This window comes from Phyllostomus discolor, chromosome 1, assembly GCF_004126475.2.
Source record: "Phyllostomus discolor isolate MPI-MPIP mPhyDis1 chromosome 1, mPhyDis1.pri.v3, whole genome shotgun sequence".
NCBI classification, from domain to species: domain Eukaryota; kingdom Metazoa; phylum Chordata; class Mammalia; order Chiroptera; family Phyllostomidae; genus Phyllostomus; species Phyllostomus discolor.
In genome coordinates this window covers 47,329,090-47,355,759 of record NC_040903.2, presented here as the reverse complement: position 1 = coordinate 47,355,759, position 26,670 = coordinate 47,329,090, and the positions used below count along the sequence as shown (strand labels likewise).

General features: G+C 42.1%; 1 protein-coding gene and 1 long non-coding RNA gene across 2 annotated transcripts in view; one reads left to right on the top strand and one right to left on the bottom strand.

The window, feature by feature from the left end:
• Nucleotides 1-26,670, top strand: part of G3BP2 (G3BP stress granule assembly factor 2) — an 82,906-nt gene that overhangs the window by 14,639 nt on the left and 41,597 nt on the right. The window lies entirely within an intron of this gene.
• On the bottom strand, nt 7,775-10,953 carry LOC118499821. Its single transcript, XR_004902362.1, has 2 exons — nt 10,220-10,953; nt 7,775-8,398 (listed from the first exon to the last, which is right to left on the bottom strand). It is a non-coding gene; the product is annotated as an uncharacterized LOC118499821 (long non-coding RNA).

Sequence of the window (26,670 nt, the reverse complement as noted above, 5' to 3'; positions counted from 1 at the left end):
ACAGTTACAACACATAAAATTATGTCGTAAAGAACTTAGCTTTTTTGGGTCAACATATCTCAGGAGCTAAATGAGAACCATGCTTTGCAAGAATAAACTTTAAAAAAAAGGTTTTATTTATTTTTTAGAGAGAGGGGAAGGGAAGAAGAAAGAGAGGGAGAGAAATACCAGTGTGTGGTTGCCTCTCATGAACCCCGCACTGGGGACATGGTCCGCAGCTCAGGCATGTGCCCTGACTGGGAATCGAACCTACAACCTTTTGGTTTGCAGGCCTACACTCAATTCACTGAGCTACACCAACCAGGGCATGAATAAATATTTCAATTGAAGAGAGGGATATTAGGCACTATCCAGATGGGGTAGACTTGAGTGGATTTTGGCAGTAGGAGAGTCCTATGGCAAGAGGTAATTTAAGAAGGGCAAGAAAAATGAAAAATAACAGTAGTAGGGTTCTGGGAGCAAATTTCACCCTTAACATGTGAGTTTGTCTTGGGGAAAGATCCAGAAGTCTTCCACAGTTTAGGTACCGCTATTCCTCCTTCCCTTCATAACCAGAGTTTTTTGAAAGAGCACCTTAGAACCAGGACGTTCCTGAGAGATACATCTGTGGCCTTCCCAGATCCCTAACATTGTCAAATACTCCTGGAGTGTGCCATCTCTCTCACAAAATGTGCAAGATGTAAATAAATGCATAAATACACACCCACATCCAAACATATAAATAAATAGTAAGTAAGAATTAGTCACCGCCCCATTGAGGTACCCACACAGGCCCTCCGCTCACTCAGTAGCTTGCCTCTTGATCACATTTTTAAATGATGGTTCACTATCTGCCAGAGACCTCGGGGTCTCTGAAAATAAAATTTAAAATGTGTAGATGGTGAGGTTTTACTGTCATTTATACTTGCATGTCTATATCCTACATCCTCCCTTTGATTCACCCTTCACCTTAACCACAGTGGTGCCTCTATTTCTTTTATTCTGAAATTACATTGTTTAAGGTTGTGCAGAAGTTCTGTGAGACTGTAAGGCATCTCCTGTTTAAAGAAACAGAAAATCTTACAAAATAACTCAGGGAAAGAAGGGTCAATTGTAAGGACATAAGGGGAATCTTCAAGAAAATCTTCGGGAAGCACAGCCCAGCCTCATAAAAACTGAATTACATGCAGGTACTGTGTGTGGTAGGAGACGTTTCATAGTCTCGTCTTTGCTTTTTCATGAGTCTAATTCATTCTCTTGCTTCTCTCTGTGACCTGCTTTCTCTGCCGACTCACAGCCTTCCTGATGCCAAGGTTGCAAGTGGCTTTGGCTTATCACTGCCCAGATCCCACCTTACGCTCCTCATAGCCTCACACAGCTCAGCTCCCTGGAACTGACTCAGGATGACTCTGGGAATCTAATTGGCTCAGCTTGAGTCAGATGTCCACCCTGGTCCGGTTACCAGATGAGCTTAATAAATGTTGCCTCATTATTATTGCCTGTGTTCTCCTTTATTTTGGCTTACTGAATATAAGAAGGGTCAAAGGACGGGAGATTTGGTGAATCCTATTGTGAAGACCCTTCAGAATATCCTATTTTACCTGACTGTAGTGGTAGTTGGTATTATTTTATAACAACAATTACTACCAACAATTTTTTGTGCTAAGCACTTGACATGTATCATCTCCATAACTCTCAACTTTCCTTCTTTCATCCCCTTTATGTGAGAGGAAATGACTGAAGGGAAGTAATTCAGTAACTTGCTAAAGTCACAAGCTCAGTGACTGGGATTTGATCTGAGATTTCTCAGAGCGTGTGCCCTCTCCTGCTTTCCACACCAATCCATAGTCATGCCATTGGCTGCTTCTGACAACTGTCATAGCTTTTCCTTGGTTCTTATTTTTCCCAGCTGAGCTGCCCTACTTTGAAGTACTTAATTTGTAAGACAAGGAATACCTATCAATGTGTTACAGAGGTCTACCTGGTAACAGTGTTTTCCAGTTGCTTCTAGTGTGTGACAAAGCTGAGATCTTGCCTGAACAATTGGAGACACGGAGTGGCTGCCATCTTGGTTTCTTACGTGGAGTCATCTAGCATCCATTAGGAAGTGGTCCGAGTACTTTGCCATTTATATTCGCTATCATTAGTGTTCAGTAATAGCTTAGTACTTAGTACTTAGTACCTGGCATAGTACCTATTTATGTAGTGGGATGTACAATAAGCTTTAAGCTTTTTTGTTTTTCCATTAAACCTAACTAACCAACCTTAGTTTATCTCCTCTCATAAAATTGAAGCCAACAGTCATCAGAGCTGTTTTGTTATTACCCAAGTGTCTTTGTCCTTTTGAGCCACTATAACAGAATACCATAGACTAGGTGGCTTATAAACAACAGAAATTTATTTCTCACAGTTCCAGAGGCTGGAGGCCTACGGTCAAGGCACAGGCAGAATCACTGTTTGGTGGAACCCACTCCCTGGTTCATATACTGCTGTCTTCTTACTGGGTCCTCACATGGCGGAAGGGACAGGAGAGGTTTCTTGGGCCTCCTTTATAAAGGCACTAATCCCATTTGGAGCCTTTGTGACCTAATAACCTCCCAAAGGCTCCCCCTAAAGTACCACCACATTGGGTGTTAGCATTTCAACGTAGAAATTTGGGAGGACACAAATATTCAAACTATTGCACCAACTTAGAGCTGAAGGTGAGTTGATGGAGTTAAAAGTAATCGTGATTAACAGGTTAGCAACCCTAGCAATATCTGTTAAAATAATGAAACTTTTAAAATAAAAATGAGCCTTTAAACTTAAATAAGGAGATTCAAGTAGAGAGGATCAAGTTGATCATAATCTGTTCTCCAAGAGATGTACCTTCTTAGGTCTCTCCAGCATGTTGGCCTCTTGGGGGCACTGTTTCCTTTTCACGGCTGTGGATCATTCACCACTGGCTTCTAATCAAGTCTACAGCTGAGCCTAACTAAAGTTGGGTTCTATCTGCAGGATACCGCAGAGCATTACACACTGAGAGTGACAGTTATGTGAATCTAGATAATCTGTTTTATAAGGAAAGCTTATTGAGTCTCAGCTTGCAGCTTGCTGGGGGTCCTGTTTTCCTAGCTCTTAATCTACTGATGCAGATTTGTCCCTCTGCACTCCCTACATTCAGGAATCATTTACCAGGCTTGGTACTAGGGGGCTGGAACAAAATGGAAGGTCCTTTCTCAGAAATAAGCCCAGTGAGGGAGAGGGGTAGTCACCTAGATTGCGCAAGACCAGCCTGATAGGCAGGGCAAGGGACAGGTTCTGACAACCTTCCTAAGACCCAGTCTCACAGTGCTTGGTTTTTTGGTTTGAAATTTACCATACTTCCCTGCAAACAATGCCTATCCCCTAGGAGGGAGTAGTCATTTCAGGATATAGCACATTCCTAACTCCTTAATACAACATCAAAATTATAACTAAAGTATAAAACAACCCTCACTCAACCCTCAGAAATCGAGTTGAATGGAAGACTACGGAATTAAAAACCATATCCATCCAGACTGGTAGGAGGGTCGCAGACATGGAATGGGCTGGCTCTACACCCACATTTGGTGGAAAAAATTCAGGAGGGACATCTCGGGAACAAGGGGTCCCAGCCCTACAGCCGAGAGTTCCAGTGTCAGGAAGATAAGTTCCCACAACTGCTGTCTGCAAACACAATCAGGGATTGAGTTGATACAAGAAACTGCTGGAGCCAGAAGCAGTTCCTCTTAAAAAAATCCACACACAGACTTACTCTCTCTGAGCTCTAGCACTGGGGTAACAGCTTGAAGGGCACCAGTGGCATACAGGGAGAAATTGAAGTGTCTGTCATCAAGGTGAGCAGAGGCCATTGTCCCTTTTTTAGGCTCTCCCCCCACAGAGCCAGCAAGCTAGTGCCATATCTGAGACTCCATCAACCTGGCTAACACACTTTGACCTGCCTTGCAGACCCCAGAGGCTCTGCCACACCCAATTTACAGGCCCACCCAAGCCGCTTTTCCATATGAATGACGGTCTTGGCTCCTGATGCACAACTTCCTAAATCCTCTCAAACAAGCAACAGCTGGCCTCAGTGAGCCCCAGGCTTAGCATTAGCTGAAGCCAACCTAGGTAGCTTCACAGTTTGGCTTTGCCTGGGAATTTCCAAGCCCAGCCCAAGTAGTAGCTGTCTCAGATTGATTTATGGCTCAGGCAGGGTAGCCGTGGGCAAAACACAAGTGGGGGCTGTCCTTGGCCTGCACAACCCAGGAAACCCCAGGGCAAGTGCACCCAGTGAATGACTACAGACCACATCAGAGCACCACCAACTTGCCCCTGTGCAGCTGATCTGCCACGGAGGGTAGAGGTTGGTGGTCAGTGGTCACAGCCAATCCTTGTAGCTTACTGGCCTGGGTAGATCCCTCCCATTGACCTGGCAACAGCAACCAAGGCTCAACTACAAGAGGAGGGTGTACTCAGCCCACACCAAGGGTGCACCTTGAGTACCCAGCTTGAGTGATAGGGGAGGCTGTGCCACTGGACCCTAGGGGACACATACTACATTAGACCACACTACCAAGACATTTGGTGAAAAGCAGCTCTACTTAATACATAAAAACAAATACAGGGAGGCTACCAAAATGAGGAGACAAAGAAACATGGCCCAAAGGAAAGAACAGAAAAAAACTCCAGAAAAAGAGCTAAACGAGATGAAGATAAATCTATTAGATGCAGATTTCAAAACACTGTTTTTATAAGGATGCTCAAGGAACTTAGGACATCACCAGCATAAAAAAGATCAAGTCAGAAATGAAAGATATACTTGAAATAATTGAAATAAAGAACAGTTTACAGGAAAACAACAGTAGAGTGGATTAAGCCAAGAATCAAACCAATGACTTGGAACATAAGGAAGCAAAAAACAACAACCAGCCCTGGCAGGTGTAGCTCAGTGGATTGAGTGTTGACCTGTGAACCAAAAGGTGGCTGGTTCAACTCCTGGTCAGGACACATGCCTGGTTTGTGGGCCGATTGATGTATCTTGTACACGTCGATGTTTTTTTTCCCTCCTTTCCCCTCTCTCTATAAATAAGTAAATAAATTAAATCTTAAAAAAAAAACAACCAACAACCAATCAGAACAACAAAAGGAAATAGTATCCAAAAAATGAGGATAGTATAAGCAGTCTCCGAGACAAGTTCAAGAAGTCCAACATTCGCATCATAAGACTGCCAGAGGAGAAGAGAAAGGGCAAGAAATTGGAAATCTATTTGAAAAAATAATGAAAAGAAAATTCTATGATTTGGTGAAGGAAATAAACATGCAAGTCCAGGAAGCACAGAAAATCCTAATTATGATGGATACAAAGAGGCCCACTCCAAGACACATCATAATTAAAATGCCAAATGTTAAATAAAGATAAAGAGAGAATCCTAAAAGCAGCAAGAGAAAAGAAATTAGTTGCCTACAGGAGAGTTTCCATAAGGCTGTCAGCTGATTTCTCAAAAGAAACTTTGCAGGCTAGAAGGGATTGGCAAGAAATACTCAAAGTCATGAAAAGCAGCAACCTCCAGCCAAGATTGCTCTACCCAGCAAAGCTATCATTTAGAATCGATAGGCAGATAAAGAGCTTCCCAGACAAGAAAAAACTAAAGGAGTTCATCATCACCAAACCATTATTACATGAAATGTTAAAGGTACTTATTTAAAAAGAAGATCAACACTATGAACAGTAAAGTGGCAAAAATACATATCTATCAACAATTGAATCTAAAAAACAAACTAAGCAAACAAGAAGAACAGAGACAGAATCATGGATACAGAGAGCATTTTGGTGGTTGCTAGATGAGAGGGGGTGAAAGGGAATGAGTGAAGAGGTGAGGGGATAAGAAGTACAAAGAGGTAGTAGCAGATAGGCCTTGGGGATGTAAAGTACAGAATAGGAAATGGAGCAGCCAAAGAACTTAAAACATATGACCCATGGACATGAGCAATGGTGTGGGGACTGCCTGAGGGAGTGGGGGATGCTGTGTGGAGGAGAGCAAAGGGGGAACAATCAGGACAACTTTAATAGCATAATCAATAAAATAACAAAAAATTTAAATAATGAAAATTTAAGTAATGAATACTTAATATTGAATAATAGGTTCTATATTCATTAAATCCTATTTTGTTCTATAGTTACCATAACATTGGAAAAATAAAGTTGATTTTAATTTTATAAGATTTATATTTGACAAGGTGAAGGCCCAATTGAAACCCGGAAAGCCGCTGCTTGTGCTGTCACTTGCCAAACCCAATGAGCAGAGACAGGGATTGAATCTCCATGGGCGCTTTATTCAGATGCCCACAATCTGTGAGGATGGTGGGTTTGTACCCTAACAAACCATTTTACAAATCCTTTTAAGCCAGCCTTTTTATAAGGGGGCAAAAGTTTAGGTAACGAGTTTAGAGTTGAGGGAAAAAGTTAATCAGAGAAAAGCTGCAACATTCTTTCATCTGTGTCCTTGGTGGTGGTCTTTATCTGTGTCTGGGTGGTGGGTTACAATGGCTCAGATCCTATCTTGATTGCTTGCAGACCTGAGGCAGGAAGGTGGAACTGCCTAACGTCTCCTAGAGTCAGGGCAGGTCATACCTTCAGTTTCTGGAATAGTAGCTTTCACTTGCATTGATTATTGAGCTTATTAGCTACTACCTAAAATTTTCCAACATTTGAGTCCCCCATCACAATCAACATTTTTCTAAATTGATTTGTTACACCATAGGATTATAATTATGCTAACCAGTAATGATCCTTTACAGAAGAAATGTTAATGGCATCCTCATTCATCAATTTGATAATTGTCTTAAATGTAATAGATATCTCAGGTCCGTTCCTTCACGCTAACCTGGTTGTGAATGTGTAGGACCCCAGGGTCACATGTCATACACATACCTTTCAGTAGGCTCTGCTCTTTGGTTGTGAAGGTTGTTAGCTTTCAGTTCCCGTTGCTATGCAGAATAGTGCTTTGCACTCTAATTCATGACTTGTGATCTAATGTGGACCTTCAGTTGTGGCCAACTTTTATGGATCATAGGCTGTGTTCCAGGCATTGTTCTAAGGACTTTGCATGTCTTAGCTAATATATCTCATATTAATTTATAACTGCCCTGTAGGGTAGGCAATGTAGGGTATCCCATACTATGGTCTTTTGGGCAAAGTCACACAGCTAGCAAGAGGCAGAGCTTGGGATTCACAACTAGTCTGTTTCCAGAGTGTACGGAACTAGACAAGAATATACAATAATGCCTCAATCACCAGCTTTGTTAGAATACCTGAAGTTTGAGAGTAAGTAGGATCTTAATAGAATTTCCAAAGGACTCACACATGAATTAATTATATCTTGTTACATACATAATCTCTGAGACTGTTTCTTCATGTACAAGGTGGAAATAATAATAATAATAGAACTGACCTGATAGGACTGTTGTGACGATAGAAATAAGTGACATGAGATGTGAGAGTTAATATGAGATGTGTGTGCATTTTTGTATATGCCTGGACCACCTCTTATCCACGTGTGTCTCTGTGTGTGTGTGTGTAAAACCTTAAACAATGCCTGCCACCTAGCAAGTGCTCATTATTCTAAGCACTATTCCTGCGTTCAATAAATGATAGATATTATTACTATTATCCATGAGTTTTGACAGTGAAACTTTCTAATATCTAATGGTCTGTAGATATGGAGAAACTTGTACACTCATTCCTTCTTCATGGCCCTCTGCCACAGAGCTCTACTTCTACCCTCTCTTTTTGATGCTCACTTAGCGGGCTCCTCTCAGCAGCTGCAGAACCTTTCCAGGGTGGGGCCTTTTCACCCCTTAGCTTCTGCACCTCTTTTGCCCCCACTTTCCTCTACTCTTTCTCAGGGCACCCCCTCTCCCTCAGGTTTAGTGCTCAAAAAATAAAAACTCTTTGGTTTTTCCAACCGGGCTACTCTGACCAGTACAGGCCTTTTGTTTTTTAAATAAGCTTTATAACTACTCTCCACAGGGTAACTGACTGGACGTCATCCTCAGGAAAATGCATAACAAAGTATATAATCTGGCTCTTATCTATAATCCCTGACTTCTGAAGTTGTAACGGTAATATGGAATCCCCAGTTGCTTCTAGCTCTTTTTTTACTTTGGAGAATAAAACCAGTTTCCCTTGGGCTCTTGCTTTCTCTGGTTGGGTCTTTACCTCCTAGGTAGCCAGCAGGTGCAGCCCAGGCTTTTGTGAATGTTCTCTGTCCTGCAGTGAGCACTTTGCATCTCTGAGGAACTCCACACGGGATGTCATGCAATTCAACGTACCTGAGACCCTTCTCTCTGGGGATTATCCCCTCTGGGCATTTCCTTTCCAAGTTGTCTCTTGAGTTCAGGAGATCTCTGAGCAGGGCTAGAAGTAAAAAAATAAAGATGTATAGAAAAATTACACAGGGCTTTTAATTTTTGCCCAAGATTCATAATTTATGAAGAGAAGCATTTACGCCCTGGCTGGTGTGGCTCAGTTGGTTGGACGTCATCCTGCAAACTGAAAGGTCACGGGTGTGATTCTTGGTCAGGGAACATGCCTTGGTTGTGGCTGCACATTAGGTCCCCAGTCGGGGTGCATGCAAGAGGCAACTGATGGATGTTTCTGTCTCACATTGATGCATCTCTCCCTGTCTTTCTTCCTTCCTTCCTCTCTCTAGAATCAATTTTTAAAAAATAAAGGGGGAAAAACCCAGAAGGATTTACTCTGAGGTAGACAACAGACGTTGCCATAAAATGAAATTAAATTTATGTTAAAATTATCTTTTAATAAAAGTCATAATAAGAAAATGATGTGACCTGGAGAACATCTTATAAATCAAATGATTAGCAAAAGGGAGGAAATTATGAATGAAAGGTAAGTTACTATGCCAGCTATCTAAGATCCTAAAGGAACTCCTTGCTGTCTGTCTTCCTCCAGCCCCTCTTTTGTTCTTGCTTTAGCCTGTGCGGTATTTTTAAGAAGAAAACCTCATCTGGTTTCTCTGTTGGCCAACACACCTCAGTACCTCCCTATCACCCTCAGGATAAAATTGAAAATGTTTGATTTTCAATGGCCTTTCAGACTTCAAACTTTCCTTGTTCCTCCCCTCCCCCTACCCTTGCTTCCCACGCCCCTCCTCTTTTAAAGTCTAGCTTCATTAAACATCTTTCAGTTCCTAAATATTCTTACTTCCAGGGGGTTGCCTCTGCATACCCTCCACCTGGACCATCTCCCATCCACAAAGTTGGCTCCTACTCCCTCTTCAGTTTTTAATTTAGAAATCACCGCCCCCATCCACCAGAGTCTGGCGCTCCCATTCGCCTTTCCTATAGATTTTAGCCCACTGCGTTAATCTCAACTGTTTGCTAATCTGTATACCCAGATAAATAGACCTCAGTCTATTTATCAGTCTTGGCCTCTCAGGAGGCCAAGAACCCTGTTTCCCAGGCATACACACAGTTTAATGTTTGGCCTTTGTACATACTTAGTAAAAACCGTTGAATGAAAAGTTTGGGGCAGGTGTTGGGGGATCAGTGGAAGCTGCATGATTGGTAAGTGCTGTGGATGCAGGGGGGGGGCAGGGGTGGGGACTGACAGGTGGAGTCTTGTGGGTTGCTGTCTGCTCTCTCACCCCATGTCACCCTGTCAGCCTGGCTGAGTGCTGTCAGAGCCTGGTCCTCCTAATTGGTCCATAAATTGCTTGAAACCCTGGGAAACCAGCTTCTGTTAACCCAACTTTGCACTACCCTCCTTTGCTCATTTGTTAATATACAAAAAACAAGTGTTAACTGTGGGAGGAGGAGACTCCTTGTCAGCACTTTCTCTCCCCACAGGAAGTTACAGGGAAGCCAGATTACAGTCGGAAGGTTGCACGTGGGAACTTTGTTCCTTCCTTCCTTCACACAGTATATGCACTTAGTGAGTGCCAACCCAGTGTTGGAGCCAAAGAATGTGATTGCAAGGACTGCCTTCAGCTGAGGAAGTTTAGGAGTGACTGCTCCTCCCTGCTGTGGAGACCATACTGTTCCAATGCAGTGGCCACTTGACCCTAGCCCTGGGTAATGCAGGCATTAAGGCAAGATTGTACTCTCGGCTGCTGCTTTTTCTTTTTTTTTTTTCTTTCAAGTTTGACCAATTGACCTTCTCAGACTCCTCATTCTGTAGCTGTACTACATGTTCAGTCTGGTTTTGGTCCAGGTGTACCTCACGAAAGGATTCAGACGTCTCTTCTGGGTCCCTTGACAAATCTCCTCTGTGTCTGATTCCAATCTTACTTCCAAATTCCAGAGTGGGTGGAGTGGGCAGGGGCAGCCAGGGCAGTAATTACCTTGCTCGTAGCTTCCAAATACAGTGCTGCTAATATAATAACTGTACATGCTCACTCTCTTAGTGGCACATGATGAAGCTTTAAAATTCAGCATTAGTAAAAAAGTATTGGAAATACTAGATCATAAGGTTGTCAGGGAGGAAAATCTTCTCCTCTGCTCTCTTGGGTTCAGTTGTTGGGGGCCTTTGAATTAAACCTGACAAAAGAAGGGTTTGCAAGTTAAAAGACAGCATTGAATCACATATTTTTATTGACGTTTGTGCAGAAATACTTGTGAGGGTGGTTGGTGACGTGGGCTGTGAAAGAATTCACTAAGAGAAGAAAGTTTGGAGAGGAAAGGGTTATTTTTACTTTCCCCAGGGAAGGAAAGGGCTAGGTGTGCAGAGAGATACACCAGCCTTGAAGGGTGGGGGCTTTGAGTTTTTATTGGATTACAGTTGGATTAAAAAAGGGTGGAGGGTTGCTGTTGTGTGGCCCCTGGGCTGTTGGGGCTGCAGTTCGTTTCAATGTTATTTTCTGCCTGTGGCTTCCGGGAGCGGTTAGTTCCATTCTTCCTTTCCAGCAACATCTAGTCCCAGGGGACAAGCTCAGGAGGGTAAAATGGCAGTTATGTTTCCAAAGGCCTGCTCAGCAAACGGTGCCCCCATAATGTCACAGGTGGGCACAGGTAACCAGGTTCTTAGTGATCGGGACAAAGAATTGAACCGAACACCCAGAGTTCATAGAAGAGAACATGGGAGCAGGCCAACTCCAAGCAGAGATTGACCTCATGGGCTTGAGGGACTCTATTCTTATAGGGAGGATCCTTTCTGGCTAGTTGGGTGGGCTTTTACTGAGTATATACAAGTAGTTGCATTACTTGAAAGCTACTGCGCATGTGGTTTTCCATGATCCTCCCCTATTGGCCACCAGGGAAGAGGGTCCCACAATGCTACCGAATTGACCCCCGTTTCTCCTGGGGTCCCCCTGTACTAGGTTCACCTTTCCCTAAGCCAGAAGATTATAGCTCTCCATGCTAGAGACTGGTGAAAAAGAAAAGTTATTTATTCAAGTTATACAGACTAAGAGTAATTACTTAATGTCTTTGTTAAAATCCCAAAGTCCCTTGAAACACCCACAAACACACACACACACAGTCCTTCCTTCCCTCCTTTGCCCAGTCTGGGGTACCGTATCTCAGGAAAAGAAATAGAAGTCCCTGGCTTAGGCAGCTCTCGGTTTTTCCTAGTAATTTGTGCTCAGCTGGCAGGCCTTCCTTAGTTCCCAGCACCATTGGTTGTGTTGCCAGAATCTCCAGCTAAAGTCTCATGGTGATTCGTTTCATGGCTGTTGGGGGGGGTGGCGGGGATCCCCCTTTCTGGGAGAGCGACGGCGGCAGCAGCAGCGCCCAGAGGGCTAGCGTGGAGCTCATTGTGTCCTGGCCAGAGTAGGTGGCTGCGGCGGCCGGGTGGTGACCCGGTGCTCCCGAGTCACTTACTGGTGGCCCCTTCTCGCGGCTGCAGAGCCAGCTGGGGCTTGGAGCCAGGCGGTAGAGGAGCCGCAGGTAGCTGCATCGAGGACAGTGTCTGCGTGGCTGCAGGCGTCCCCACTCTGCTAAAGCTGCATGGTTCTCTCCTCAGTGACTGCGGTCTTCCCTGCACTGCCACAGCTGCATGGTTCTCTCCCCAATGGCTGCCGTGCCTGAGTTTAAATCCCCGCACCAATCTTCCTCTGCAGCCCCATTTCTGACTCCTCCCACACTTGGCCTCACATGCCAGAATTCCTATTCTTCCAGCTTTACTGGGTTACCATCATGAGTTTGGGCAGGCGTGGCCCCATGTCATGGAGCCAATCTTCTCTGAGCTCCCACGCAGGCACTGTAACTCGGGGGACATGCCCCCCAGTTACATCTTGGTGGGGAAGTTACTTCCATTCCCCTGGCTCAGAGCTGGTCACAGCTATTTAACATATCTATGCAACCAGTTAAAGGTTATAGATATGTTAAAAGACCACACCAGAGGGTAGCTGCAAGGCTGTTGCTATGCGAAACAGCTTTCAATGGCCCTGCTTCATTTGTCCCTTCCCCCAGCCCACACCTGGGGGGTGGGTATGAGGACATCTTAAAATCACCTGGACACCTTGAGTTCCAGACCCCATTCCAAATCTCTATTTGGGGCCCCCTCTGGCTGCACCCTCCTACAATAATAAATGGGGCTGACTTTGTCCTGTCAGTACTCAAAGGGGCAGTTAGAATTGGGGACTTAAATACCATCTTAACTGGGGAGGGGAAAGGGAGAAGGGCACTTACAGAATAATGCAAGATTCATTAATAAGGGGAGGGAGAGAAAGGGAATTTATGGGAAGAAAATGAGGTTTTGGAAAAATAAATGGGCCCTTAGGAGTGAAGATGATAGTGTTTGTGGCAATGTCTGTTTAGTGTGATGTGGGGACTTTTCGACATCTTTGGTGATCAGCAATCTTCTCTTGTTGATTCATGACAATTGGATTCTTTTCAGGTTTTTTTGGAAGGCTCTGCTTTTAGGGAGATAGGAGATTGCAGGAAGTTAAGTGCTTCTGCTCATAATAATTTTTATGCCACAGTGGCACATTCTGGACCCCTTCATGGTCTATCTTTATACTCTATAGAGCATTCCAGTAGATAGAAGATAATTGGGTGAAATTGTTCTCCCAAATTATATCAGTATTTGCATTTGAGCCTAAAATCTCCAAACAAATGGCTAGAATACAAAACAAATATAAACAAACACAGTGCTAGGAAATTATTTATTGGATCCAAATGAGACTCTTGTTCCAAGTATAGAATATTGCTTATTCAACAAGATGTCTTTTAACAAATTAAGGGAGATACAGATTTTTTTTTTTATTTTAATCATTGTTCAAGTACAGTTTTCTCCCCTTTACTCCCATTCCAGCCCACCCACCCATTCCTTGGGAAATACAGATTTTAATTAAACCAAATGATTAAAGTCATTAGTGCAATTTTACTTAATCTTTTCACATTTAAGGGTGGCACTAATAAACTCTGATAGTATATTTTCAGCAACTTAAAACTGATGAAGTAGCCATCAAAAGAGAAAGGAAAAACCCCAGGATGTAGGCTGTGCAGCCCTAACTCCTGAAACGTTAGAGCTGGTAAATCATGGCTGAAGCTGAAGAAATCATTTAGGTTCATCAGAAAAAACAATTCAAAATAGTGCAATGGAACTTATCTCTGTGGGAAGTAGGACACAGAATGAATTTCCTTGGTATCGGTTGGGTTGACAGAATAACCTCATATCTTTGGAACCTAGAAATTGAAAGAATAATGAGACTTTCTAGAATATTGGTGCCAGGTGAGAGGACTTTGACTGGAGTTGGAAAGGGCTGAATTGAGATACCACAGAGTTGAGAAGATAAGCTGTTGTAAAAATAATATGCTTTCTGAGCAGCTGTCATTAAATATACTCTATGATTTCCATACATTTTCTAATTTAATTCTTAGAACAATCCAGTGGAATACTACTATTATTTCTTTACAGAAGAGGAAGCAAATTATGTAACTTCTCTTTTATTGATGGACATGTAAGTCATGGTCTGCTGTTTTTCCCTGTTGTTAAACATTTGTTTGTTCTTAAATACTTGTGTTTTTATTTATGTTGATTTCCTTGCATATTTTAATAGATAAGTCAAGATTACTCTTCCATATTTGCTATGATTATAACTAGAAAAAAACACACGTGAAAACATGGAAGGAAATAAAGTGCTAACAATATTTGTAGTCAATGTTATAATTATGGCTGATAGATTTTTGCTTCCAGTTTTCTACAGTTTTGTATTGCCTTGGTATTACTTAAAATTAAAATAGTAAATGTATGAATAAACGATAGGTTATAGTAAACTAGCTTAGGAAAATATTCATGGAATCTTTCCTAAAGTCAATAACTACAAGAGAAGACATTATCTGAATGTAAGACATGAAACAGACAGATAAAATGTGAACTATATTAGTTTCAAAAATCAATATTGTTACAGAACAAGGCTGGGAGTTAGGGCACAATATACTATTACCAAAAGGACCACATTGGTAGGTTCACATTGTCCGCCGCCAAAGGAAAAACGTCTCTCAATGCCAGAGATTTGTGAAAAGGAAATATTTATTTAAAGCTATACAGACTTAAAAGCAATGACTTAATGTCTTCATCAAAATCCCAAAGTCCCTTAAAACACCCACAAACACACAGTCCTTCCTTCTCCCTCTGCCCTAATCTGGGGTACCGTATCTCAGGAAAAGTAGAATTGTGTGATTCAGGCTCCCGGCACCATCAGCTGTGTCGCCATCAGGATCTCCAATTAATCCAAAGTCATGTGGCACCTTCTCATGACCCATTGGTAAAAGTCTTTTCACCTTTTTCTTCCAGGCAAAGTCTCTCCTGCTTCCTAAGCCATGTGGCCAAAGGGAGCACCCCAAAGCCATGGGTTCCTTACTCTCACCAAATCCGCAGGGGTTCCCCACCCTAGCAAAGCTGCCTAGTTCTCTCCTGGCAAAGCTGAGTGGCAGTTCTCTGCTAAAGCCACGTGATTCTGTCTCCTATATGGTGATTCTCCCTCACATGGCTGCGGGAGTCCCCACTCTGGCAAAACCATGTGGTTCTCCCTCTGTAAAGCTGTGGGGAAGGGGGGTCGCCACTCTGCCAAAGTTGAGTGGTGGTTCTCTGCTAAAGCTGCATGGTGATTCTCCCTCACAGGGCTGCAGGAGTCCCCACTCTGGCCAAAGCCATGTGGTTCTCCTACCAAAGCTGCGGGGGTCTGCACTCTGGCAAAACCACATGGTTCTCCTTGGCAAAGCTGTGAGGAGGTCTCCACTCTTCCAAAATTGCGTGGTTCTCACTCACATGGCTGCTGTGTCTGGGTTTAAATCCCAGAGCCAATCTTCCTCTGCAGCCCCATTTTCCACTCCACCCACAATTGGCTACACTTGCCAGCACTCCCATATCCTTCCAGCTCTACTGGGCTGCCATGATGAGTCTGGGCAGGTGTGGCCCTGTGGCATGGAGCCAGTCATCTCCAACCTCTCACACAGGCACTGTAATAGGGGGAGTTGCCTCCCAGTTACTTCTTGGGTAGAAGTCACTTCCATTCCCCCCCCCCCCCAAAGCATGGCCACATCTATTTAACATATCCATGAAACCAGTTAAAGGTTATAGATATGTTAAATGACCATGCCAGAGGTTAGCTGCAAAGCTGTTGCTATGCAAAACAGCTCTCAGTGGCCCTGCTCCATGTGTCCCTTCCCCCAACTCACACCTGTGGTGGGGGAGGACATCCTATATATCTTTCTAGTGTTTCCTGGACACCTTGAGTTCTGGACCCCATTCCAAATCCCTATTTGGGGACCCCCTCTTGTCTGCACCCTGTTTCAATATGTTGCCTTAGCCAGGTAGCTCAGCTGGTTAGAGTGTCACCCTGATACCACAAGGTTGTGGTTTCAATCCCCCATCAGGGCACATACAAGAATCAGCCAATGAATGCATAAATAAGTGGAACAACAAATTGATGTTTTTCTCTTTCTATCTCTCTAAAAATCAATTTAAAAGAACAAAAACATTTTACAAAATCAATATGTTATGTGGTGTCTTATAAACACTTTATACGACATGTAAACAAGACCAGTATTCTAGGAGGCTGCCTGAGTTCTCCAATTTACAGTAGAAGATACGAGAGCCAGGCTGAAGCAGGGAATCAAAAGGGCACAGATTTTAGAATCTCAGCTGCTAACTGAGGTGTGGTATTGAACAAGTTGCCCAACTTCTCTGAGCCTTGGTTTGTTTATTTGTAAATGGAATTAATGATCCCCACCGTGCAGATCTGTGCTGAGAATGGATTAACAAGCAATTAGCAGCTTCAAAAAGCGTAGAAGAGGAATTAGAAAAAGCAAGTAGACAACTCCTGAGCAGCTTTACTCTAAGGAGAAGCAGAGAAATGGGGTTGTTGCTACAGGGGAAGTTGTTACTGGTTTAAAGCACATTTATATACTGATGTTAATTATCCATTGGAGAGAGAAAATTTGTTGATGATGGAGAACTGCAGGAGTGATGTTCTTGAGTTAGTGAGAGGAGAGGATTGATCGGGCTTAGGTAGGAACATAGTATATGGGAAGCAGTAAGTGGGACAGGAATGGATAGGTGCCACTGCTGGTACTGGTAGAGGTGGGAGAATTTGAAAGTGTCTTGCCTGCTCTTAAGTCTGCTGTGGGATTAAGCCCCTCCCTCCAGCAAACAGCATGAAGGAATGCATTGGGAAGGCTAGTGGGGCGAAGTTAATTGGGAAACTTGAGGAGAGCAGAGCAGCAGTGACCTATTCTTCTAGGAGAGTAAATTGATAGGAAATGTTGTGTAACTGCAATGGTGGTGGAGGAGACAGAGTCACTGGAAGTCAGTAGGCAAGAATTTAGTGAGATCAGATGGCATTGTTTTATGTTTTCCTCCAGACATAGTGACTGGGCTAAAATAAAGGTGTCAGCAGGGCTGCACCCTTCTGGAGGCTCCAGAGGAAAATCACTTTCCTCGCCTGTGCCAGTCTCTGCAGGCCACCTGCATTTCTTGGCTCAGGGTCCCTTCTTCCACCTTCAAAGCCAGAAGCATAGCCTTGTTGAATCTCCTTCACTGACGACTTCCTTTGTCACATCACTTTCTGTCTAACATTAGCTGTTCTGCCTCCCTCTCATGAAGGCCCTTGTGATTACGTTGGGTCCACTGGGGTCATTGGGATACGTCTCCCCATTCCAAAGTCCTTAATCACATCTGCAAAATCCCTTTGCCATGCAAAGTAACAGTATTCATGTCTGCGCCCATTAAGACATGGACATCCTTGTGGAGGGTATTATTCCACTTCTCATAATTAGTGAAGCTGAATATGTTTTCATGTGATTATTAGCTTTTACTATTTCTTCTTCTGTGAATTGCCCATTCATGACATTTTTTTTCTATTAGCTGTTAGGCTGCATAATTCATTTGTAAGAGCTCTTTCCCTCTTAAGGATATAAACCCTAACAGTGCAGCATTTTGCATATTTTCCCGTTTGTTTCTTGCCTTTCAATTTTGTTTATAAGGTATTATCTAACATACAAAAGTAGATTCCCTTTTAAAAATTGAACTAGTGGGAAATGTCAAACAAATAAAAGTAGCCCTGGCCAGGTATAGCTTAGTTGGCTAGAGAGTCCTCCCGATACTTGAAGGGCACATGAAAGAATCAACTAATGAATGATTCACATAAATAAGTGGAGCAACAAGTTGGTGTTTCTCTCTCTCTCCTTTTCTTTCTCTCTATAAAACCAGTAAAATAAAGAAATAGAAATAAACCTATAGAAATATAAGTAAAAGCAGAGATATAGTATGTTAACCAAACTTAAATCATTATTGATTTAAATCTTTCTTTAATCTATATTTTATCTATACCCTTACCCACTTCCCCTAAATTATTTATTATTTTGAAGCAAATTTCAGGCTTATTTCATTCTTAAATATTTCAGCAAAGTACATTAATTTGGGAAAATTTAGATCATGAAATTAGTTTGTGTAAGGTTTCTGGTTTTGGTAGTAGGCACCAAAAAGCCCAATTCACTTCTTTTTAAAGGGGGTGAAAAGAAATTCTGAATATAAGTTTTTGCATCTTTTTAGGAAGTTATGTTTCCTTTAAAAAAAATCTTTTAAAATTATGAATGAGCATTTTCTGACTGCTTAAGCAAGTATATTTTGAGCACCTACCATGTGGAAAATGCTGTGAACTCAACTTCTTGTTACCCTTGGGTGCCTGTGAATGGAGAACTGCATAAAAAGATTATGGTCATAACATTAGCGGGCTGCCCTGATGTGTCCACGCTCCTGATTTAGTCCTCTTTCCATGACGACACTGACGGTAGGGAGCAACTGGGAGGCTGTTGGCGATTGTCTGCCAGGGCTGTATTGTGAGCACATTTCAGTGTTGTTTTTTTTTTTTTTTTTGCCACGACCACTGGACACTGGGAAGTAAAAACAAATAAGAAACTGTGGGGAAAGACCGGCGAGCTTCCCTTCTTCATCGTCAGTCTGCTCCTTGGCGACTCCTTCATGTTCTCGAAGGGATGAGCCCCACGTTCCTTTGTTTAACACAGCCCACAGTGTGGGCTGTTGGCAACCACAGGTGCAGTTAGAGAGCCATTGGCATCCACTTTGAAAACAAAGAAATATAAGAAGTACTGTACAGTTATTATTTAGGATTAGGTAAGAATAGGTGACCCAGGTGACCCAGGTGATGTGTCAGATTTCCAGACATGAAAGGGTAAGGCAGGGCAGGAGTTCAGTGTGCTTGTCATAGCCTAGCAACTCCACAGCCCAAACAAACACCGCCCAAGCCTCACTACCAGAAATACCGACGGGTTGGTTTGGCACCCTCTAACTTCCTACTCTTAACCCCTTCGATCTGGTTCCCCTGCTTTCTGTGCGTCTCTTGAAGGTGACCAGCCAGATCCTGGACACTATTTCAGGCTCTGTCCTGTGTGTCCTTTCTTCAGTAAGAGACTGTTAACTGTCCTCTTACTTAAATTTCTTGCTCTCTTAGCTTCTGTGATGCTTAATGTTTCTGATCTACTCAGGTTTTTCTGCGTGCATTTTTGACCACTGAGATAGCCACTTTTTAATTCCTTCATCCCTTAGCTGTGGCTCCTTCGGAGGCTTTGATACTCACCTACGCTTCTTAGCACTCCTTGGCTATCACTCTCTTGCTTCCAAATCTCTTTCAAGCCTAATTTTTTTCCTAAGCTCCCAGCTCACGTTTCTGCTTAATTTCTGGGGATATCTAGGTTGACCTTTGCTCACCTCAGACTTCATAGCCCTGCTTCTGCTTTGAACTTTAGGTCCTGGACACCAGTACCCATCACCTCCAGGCTTGGACTGTTACAGAACAGAAAGAGTTCATTCACCTGGTGCTAACAGAGCCAAAACTAAACACTGAGAATTGCAGTGGAGACATAACAGGCTATTGATGAATGGTGCCACCCAGGAGAATGGGAAACTAATGCTCAAATGCCCGAACTCCCCGATGGCATGTAGTTTATAGATTCTATAGGGCAAAATCACAAGACAACATAGGTTAGGGGTTCAGAGTCATGTTGGGAGCTGATTGGTGGGAGGCGAGGTGAGGGTAATAAATCATTTCTTCAGGTCTTGAGGAGAGCTCGGAGGTCTGTCTCAGCATTCCTCTGTCCAGTCTTAGGTCAGGGTGTTAACTGCAGCCTGCCAGAGGTCCAGACTGTGTGACCAGTAGTCAGCTCTGGGCTGCTATCTTCTGCCACCTAGGTCTCTAAGGAGTGTGTGTGGGAGGTTTGGGGTTGGGGGTGGGGAATATGAAAGAATGAATCTTAGAGCTGAGTTAGATTGCTAAAATCAGGCAGGTCTTACTTGAGCCTGTGGCACCTGAGAGGGGCTACGGTCACACACACACACAGACTTCCGTCCTGGGGGCCCGAATGCTGTTTGTCTTTTCCTTTCAAGAACTCCACTCTCCCTGTAGGTCTGAGGCTTTGAAATGTTGACTAATTTTACCATGTCTCTTCCCAGATGATCAAATCCCATTTTGTTTCTATTTTGTTTTTCTCAGCCCCACTAGTGCTATGTCCCAACCTTCACTGGCAGAATCTGGGTGCTGTGCCTTGGGCCATAGGGCCATCCTCTTGGACATTCACTAGGTCATAACCACTCCTTTTTCAAGTCCTGCCTTCTTCTGTGTCCTACTGCCCCAACTTCCTTCGTGCCTCTGTTACTTCATGCTCAAAATTACGGACAATCCCTCCTACCATTACTTCTGGATGTGGTGCCTCACACTTGTGTTCATCCTGTGCCATTTTAAATCCTTCCTGGAGCTTGGGGAGGTGTGGAGATATATTGACCTCTAAAGTAGGCTTTTTAAAATTACTAATTTTATTAGCATTCTTTTCTTTTTATTATTTATTCTCAGCTGTGTATCATGTGAAAGATTGGAAGGCCTAGCTTTGCTAGTGTCCCATAAAGTCAGGTAAGCGCTCTTTTGACATGCATGCTAGTTAAAATTATACCTCAGATATTTCTAAACACTCACTTTGATCATGCTGCTAGCTGGGAAAATGCCTTCAGGTACCCTTCACCCCAGGCCATGGTCCACATTTATTGGCATGATATTCCAGGCCTTTCACAGTTACTCTCTGCAGTACTTTTCTTTTCAAGCTTTGTTAAAATATAATTGACACACATAGTGGAAGTTTAAAGTGTGCATTGTGAGGATTTGCTATAACTCCTTAGTGTACTAATATGGGACTCTTTTTCCTTCTCTTTGTCCTCTCTTTCTTCCATTCTAATTTGTTTGTTGACTGAATAATTGTTGAATGCTAGAGAGGCAGGGCCATAAATGATGAGGTGAGGCAGGTAGCAGTAGAGACTACAGAAAACTGGGGAGAGAGTGCCCTGGGCTCAGCGAACAGCAGCCACTGATGCCCGTGGTTTCCATGTAGAATGGCGGTCCAGTGTTGTCAAATCCTTATCTTTTTCAAGAGAAGCTCAACATCTGATTTTGATGTAAAAATCTCCCAATTCTAAATGTTAGCAACCAGTTCCAAAGCCTTTTAAAAACTGTGAGGGCTAAGCAAGACAGCTGTGAGTGGGTTGGGCCTGCAGGCTCCCAGTTTGCAATCTGTGTTCCCCAGAAGCCCCTCCAAGGCCCTCGGTGCTCCCTCACACCTTGAGCTTTCACAGCTCTTCCTTTTGTTCCGCATGCTCCCCTATCCAGACTGCCCAACCTCATTCTCTCCATCAACCCAAATCCTAACTCCTTCTTGATCTTTAAGATCCAACTAAAAGTCTGCTGTGTGGCATACATGCTTGACTTTTCAGCAGCAATACAGAGCAAGTAGGGAAGGCAAAATCAGAAATGGGGTTGACAGGTGGTCTAGATACCAACTCCTGGGAGGTCAGCCAAGGCAGGGATCAGATTCCCAATCTACCAGGCCAGGGAGCAGGGAGCCAGAGGACAACGGGCTCTGTAACTTGGATTAAGGAATCTGAGTAAGTACAAGGCACAGAACAGCAAAGATCAGAATGGGATTTGTAATAGTCACAAGACAACAGTTTGTTTTTTTAAATACAATTCCCTAATTTTTGAAGGGGAAGAAAAAAAGAAGGATAACTAACATTTTTTAAAAAATTTACTGTGTGCTAGGTGTGTCTCAGTGTCATACCGTAAGTTCAAAAAGATCAAATAGTTTGTTCAAGTCACATAGCTAATAAATGGCAGAGTGAGAATTTAGATTTTCAATTCATTGCTCATTGAGAGAAGGAAGTAGTAAGTAATAAACAAGTGGAGGTCAGGAAGGCCAGTGAACTCAAGTAGTGTTAATTTAATTAGCTCTTGAGTCAAGTGAAAATGTACATTTGTACTCATTCCACAACCAGATACTCAGTCTGGGAGTCTAGGAGATAAATAGGGACCATTGAGAGGGACTGAGCAATAATGAGTATAAAATAATAGTTCTCCAAATATTGGTTTTAATTTTTGGGTTTTAAAGTGCACAATTCAGTGGTTTTTACTATGTTCAGAGCTGTGCTACCATCACCACAGTCAACTTTAGAACACTTTTTATCACCTCAAAAAGAAACTCCGTACCTTTAACTGTCAACCATCAGCCCTAAGCAACCACTAGCTGACCTTCCTTCTTGATAGATTTCCCTCCTGTAGACTCAAAGGTTGGTTTTCAACCTAAGTGCTTCATGGATGAAGGACCCATGTTAATCTTTGTTATTTTTTATTTATTTATTTTTACTTTTTATTGAAACATAACATATGAACCTGCCAAAAGGTGTAAATCATAAGTATATAACTCATTAAAATTTTGCAAACTGAACTCACCAGGGAACCAGCACCCAGGTCAAGAGACCAAAGCTTATCGGTGTTTCAGATGCTTCCCCTATGTCCTCCTCCTTCAATAGCGACCACTGTTCTGACCTCTATAAGCAGAGATTAGTTTTGCCTTCATAGGAACTTTGTACCAGTGGAATTGTAGACTATGTTCTATTTTCCTGTCCGGCTTCTTTTAATCAATATTATGTTTGTGAGATTCACACTGCCTGTGGACAGTCTTCTGATGTTAAATTCACCCGATTTCCTTCAGAGTAAATTATTTGGAAAGGTTAATGAGACACTAAAACATTCTTCAGGTGATTTATTGAATAAGCCACTTCCCTTGCTCAGCATGAAAAGAATCCATTCCTGAAGGATTTGTTAGGGGATTTAAATTCAGAACACTAACATTATCGAGGGCAAATGATAGCATTTTGGTCTTGCAGTGCTACTTGGACAAGTCATTAAATTTGAACTGAATAAACTTGAACATTTATAAACATTTAATAAACGTAAGACTAAATTTCTTGTCTAGGTCTTTTCTTCCTGGGATCTTTTTATTTTGACATGTCTTTGGGAACTGCTTATGATTTTTCTTTCTATTTAAAATTCTTTTTCTCTTTCACATCTGGTAGCCAATATTGTAGACCAACCCCTTTCTTCACCTAGGAATCTTTTCCATGTATGACCAAAAATATAGCGAGGGACGAAGGTCGTGTTTTATACCTACAGGTGTTAGAAAGTGCCGTATAATTTACGCCTAGTTTCCCTAGCACTTTCTGTTTCCCTGCACAAACAAGCTAGTGGAATGTTTACTAAACATGGCAAAGTACTTTACACATATATTTGTTCTCTGTGGAATTTCTTTTCATGTACCAACAAAGGCTTGCATTTCAGAATAAAGCACAAGGAAGGTCTTCGTGAATCAGGCCTTTCCTAATGTATTTGAATGCTCCGGTGGCTTGGAGAGGGGTGCAGGCTTGTACTGTGCTGTCCTTCCCCAGAAGAAACCTTGCCAGACAACTGGGGTAAGAGGTCAGTGTCTTGCTTTGAACCCAGCCAGATCAGAGTCATTGAAAACAGAGTCTTCGTGAGGTTTAAAACACAGAGCGAACGTAATAACCAGTAAATGTGCTTCCTTCATAGATAATACTTCCCTGTTCCCATAAAGTTAGCAGTGATGTTTAGTCTTCAGACCAGAAAGCTCCAAAAGAATGTATCCCTAAGCAGTCAAGTGGAAGCCAGTCACTTCTGCAGGTTTCTAGCACTAAGTGTTGTCCCACCTCCCTCTGTGCTTCCCCTAAGATCCCACATTTGATAAGAAAGGCCATCAGACCCCTGCCGGTTCCAAGGGCAGAAAAAGCACTGCTTTTAATGCTTGAAAAACTGTATTCTCTCAGTCTGCAGAGAAGAATAAAGAGGAAATGTAAAGTTTGTTCATGGAAATTAAGCCCAGCTTTTCCAAGATGTACAGTAATACATCTTGCCATCTTTGCTTATCATAGAAATAGGTGTTCTGTGGTAAAAGTGCTTGTACCAATATTTTTTTAGGATTTATAGGCAGTGAGAAAACTTGAAGAAAATTTTTCTGTAAATGCCATTGACCACCAAGCCCCTCCCTTTCTGTGATATTTGAACTTGTAGTCAAAACAAACTGCCTGTCACTGCTGCTGCACCTTTGCTCTTGCCGTTCCTTCTTCCTGGCACAGCTGTTGTCAACCATAGCCCTCTCTTTGCTGGCTTATTCTTATTTTACCTGTAAGACTGCTCAGGTGTCATCACCACCAGGAATTCTGAACCTCTACTTGGATTCCATCTCTCTGTTCTCACTGCACCCCTTGCAAATCTATTTTAAACCTTATTTTGTTAAAGTGATGTTAGAATTCTTTGCATGTGTCTCTCTCATTAGCATATACAACCCTGGAAAGCAAATTATTAATAACAACTATTAATTATATATGACCACCCTTTTATGTTTCTTTTACAAATCATAATATTAGCCCATTTTGAAATTTTAGGTTTAGTTAATAACTATTAATGGAAAACATGCAATTTTTGAAATGCACACTATCATTATTTTGTCTACTATTAAACAGAAACAATTTAGATGGTGCTTCTATCTCACTTTAGGGGTCCTTAAACACACTGTTGATACTGAGCAAATATGGTCTGGAATACCCATTTATAAAAATGGTCCCATTCTCTATTTTTGCTGTGTGCTTTACTTTTCTTTCTTCTCCTTTATTAATCCCTTATAGTTCTGTAACGCTAGGTTGTCTTCATATTTCCAAAGGGCGTGTCCTTGTTTATAATGTTTACCATTACTTCATAGATTTGGGTTTCCAACACTACCTTGAAGGAGGCCAATTTATTGCCCCTTTCAGAACCTGAGAGCCAGGTTTGTGCTTGTCGCCCAGTGAAATATGATATCTAGGCCATGACCATATGGCCTAACAGTTTAATCATCATAGTTTATACTTATATGATGCTTTGTGGGTCAGGCCCTGTGCTCAGAACTGTATACGAGACAGTTCTTTGAAAAAGAAACGCAAGTGTGCCTTTTTGCAGGTGAGGAAACTGTCTCAGAGAACTTCATGACTTGCCCAGCATCTTCTAAATTTTAAATGTAGAGCTGGGATTAAGAACCAAACTCTACCACATTCCAGAACCTATGATTTTTTTTAAAATTAATTGTTTATTTTTAAATAAAATAAGTATAGATTAATAGGCAGTTGCAAATATAGCTTATGCAATAAATGGTGTTGGGAAAATTGGACACATATATGCAGAAAAATGAACTAGACCACCACCCTAAGCCACACACCAGAAGAAATTCAAAATGAGTTAATGACTTAAATGTTAGACTTGAAACCATAAAAATCCTAGAAGGAAAGACAGGCAGTAAAATCTCAAATGTTGCTTATAGCAATATTTTATCTGATATATCTCCTCAGACAATTAAACAGAAGAAAAAAACAAACAAATGGAATGACATCAAACTAAAAGTTTTTTGCACAGCAAAGGAAACCATCAACAAAAAAAGACAACCCACTGAATAGGAGAACATATTTGCATCCGATAAGGGGTTTATACCCCAAATTTACAAAGAACTTATAAAACCCAACCCCTCAAGAAGAATCCAATTAAAAAATGGGCAAAAGACCTGAATAGACACTTCCCAAGGAGGACAAACAGATGGACAGTAGACATGTGAAAGATGCCTAACATCACTAATGATCAGAGAAATGCAAATTAAATCCACAATGAGTTATCACCTCACACCTGTCAGAATGGCCATCATCAATAAATGAACAAACAGCAAGTGCTAGCAGTATTGTGGAGAAAGGGGAACCCATTTGCACTATTGGTGGCAATGCAGACTAGTGCAGCCACTGTGGAAAACAGTATGAAGATACCTCAAAAAAATTAAAGTGAAACTGCTTTATGACCCAATGATATCACTTCTGGGAATTTATCCAAAGAACCCCAAAACACTAAGTCAAAAGGGTATAAGGACTCCTATGTTCATTGTTATTTACAATTGCAAAATACGGAAGCAGCCCAAGTGTCCATCAGTAGATGAGTGGATAAAACAACCACGGGACATTTACACAATGGACCACTACTTGGCCATAAAAAAAGAAAATTTTACCCTTTGTGACAGTGTGGATGGACCTGGGGAGCATTATTCTAAATGAAATAAGCCAGTCAGAGAAAGATAAATACTGTATGATTTCACTCATATGTGGAATCTAATGATAAACTGAAATGAGCAAAACAGAAACAGACTCAGAGATGGAGAGCAGGCTGACAGCTCTGGTGGGGGGAGTTGAGGGGGTAGAAGGATGGAGCAAACAGGAAAAAGGACCCATGGACATGGACGATAGTGCAGTGATTACAGCAGGGGACTGATATAAAGGGGGATAAATAGTAATGAAAAAAATACAATTTAAAAACTAAAACTATAACTAATAATTGACATAAAAACAAAGAAATGGATGGGGAGGTCCTATGCAACTTCTACCCCATTTTCCTCAATTTGACATCCTTCCTAACTATGGTACAATATCAAAACCAGGAAATAGCTCTGCATCCATAGTTATGGTAAACTGAGGTTATTGATTAGCACAGAATTGGAGTTAAATAAGAACTCTGAATGAAAATAGCATTCTTTATACTATAAAATCTTTATTTCAGTAAACCATTCAGTATTGCCATGATATACATTAGGGAAAGAATGTGCTTTAGATCATTGGTTCTTTTTTTGTACTTTTAAAAAAAATTATATGTTATTGATTATGCTATTACAGTTGTCCTGATTTTTTCCCTCTTTGCCCCCTTCCACCCAACACCCCCTACTCCCTTGGTGAATTCCCCCACCATTGTTCATGTACATGGTTGTGGGGGAGCTCCGCCCACAGACCCCCCCCCCCCATCTGCCATGGAT